Source organism: Aotus nancymaae, unplaced genomic scaffold (genome assembly GCF_030222135.1).
Source record: "Aotus nancymaae isolate 86718 unplaced genomic scaffold, 86718_ANA_hifiasm-v0.15.2.pri h1tg000016l, whole genome shotgun sequence".
In the NCBI taxonomy this organism is placed as follows: Eukaryota; Metazoa; Chordata; class Mammalia; order Primates; family Aotidae; genus Aotus; species Aotus nancymaae.
The window spans coordinates 42758376-42760023 of NW_026988428.1; the positions used below are offsets into that span (position 1 = coordinate 42758376).

The 1648-nt window shown below is 38.4% G+C and overlaps 1 pseudogene; it reads left to right on the forward strand.

Moving 5' to 3' along the window:
* Nucleotides 1-343: 343 nt before the first annotated feature.
* LOC110569187 (small ribosomal subunit protein eS6-like) lies at nucleotides 344-1096 on the forward strand (annotated as a pseudogene).
* Nucleotides 1097-1648: the final 552 nt, after the last annotated feature.

Consider the following 1648-nt stretch of genomic DNA (forward strand, 5'->3'; position numbering starts at 1 on the left):
CCTGTGATTGATTGAAAGGAAGAAAAGCATTTCTCTCAGCTGCTAGTAGAATAAGATGTTTATTTTTAGTTGAATTTTTTTTTTTACAAAAAGGGCAAAATTGGTGATTTGACTAAATTGACTCCTTCAGAACATTATAGAGATAAGATATCCAGAGCACATGAACAAATCTTTTCTTTAGTTTTGCATTGGTATCTGAATTCTGGTTTTCCTGTTTACTGGATTAACATCACTAAACTTTAGCTTTGCCATCTAAAATGAGAATAATAAGACTACTTGCCTCATAGAGTTTTTGTGTTATTTAAATGAGATAATTTGGGAGGCTACCATCAGCAGCTTCAAGATGAAGCTGAACATCTTCCCAGCCGCTGACTGCCAGAAACTCATTTAAGTGATTGATGAATGCAAACTTCTTACTTTTTATGAGAAGCGTATGGCCACAGAAGTTGCTGCTCTGGGTGAAGAATGGAAGGATTATGTGGCTTGAATAAGTGGTGGGAACGACAAAGTTTCCCCATGAAGCAGGGTGTCTTGACCCATGACTGTGTCTGGCTGCTACTAAGGGGCATTCCTGTTACAGACGAAGGAGAACTAGAGAAAGAAAGTGAAATCTGTTCGTGGTTGTGTTGTGGATGCCAATGTGAGCGTTCTCAACTTGATTATTGTAAAAAAAAAAAAAAAAAAAAAGAGGTGGGGAAGAAGGATAAAGGATATTCCTGGACTAACTGATACTACAGTGCCTTGTTGCCTGAGGCCCAAAAGAGCTGTAGAATCCACAAACTTTCAATCTCTCTAAAGATGATGTCTGCCAGGCTGTTCTAAGAAAGCCCTTCAACAAGGAAGGTAAGAAACCTAGGACCAAAGCACCCTAGATTCAGCGTCTTATTACTCGTGTGTCCTGCAGCACAAATGGTGGCGTATTGCTCTGAAGCAGCAGCGCACTAAAAAAAATAAGGAAGAGGCTGCAGAATATGCTAAACTTTTGGCCAAGAGAATGAAAGAGGCTGAAGAGAAGCACCAGGAACAGATTGCCAAGAGACGCAGACTGTCCTCTCTGCGAGATTCTACTTCTAAGTCTGAATCTGGTCAAAAATAAGATTTTTTGAGTAATAAATAAATAAGATCAGAAGCAAATAAATAAATAAATAAATGAGATAATTTATTACCTTAATGCCTAGCACATAAACATTAGTTATTAGTCAGATTCATAAAAATATATCTAGATTTCTAGTCACCTTGTAGGAACAGAGTGAAAATGCCTAATTGCTTATGGGGAGAAAGAGAGGAAGGTATTTCTTCTTTTATCATAGAGATTGAGAAGCTTGCCCACAGGGAATTCATGAACACAGGTTATCTACTACATGGCCTTTTTTTCTGTGTTGTTTCTACCATCCACATTTCTCCACCCCCAACCTTACCAAGCTCTTCTCTTTTCCTGTGCCTGCTTTCTCCTTGCTTATTCTCCTCTTTCTCCTTGCTACTTAAAGTTCCATAAAACATTTTTCTTCCCTGGGCCTTTGGACTTGCTGTTCTCTCTGAGTAGAATGGTCTTTCTCGCCAATCCCTCTGTTCGTTGAATTTCAAGCTATTATTCAAAGCAACATGTCTTACTTCTATATTTTCTGATTCACTACTGGATATTCTTTGC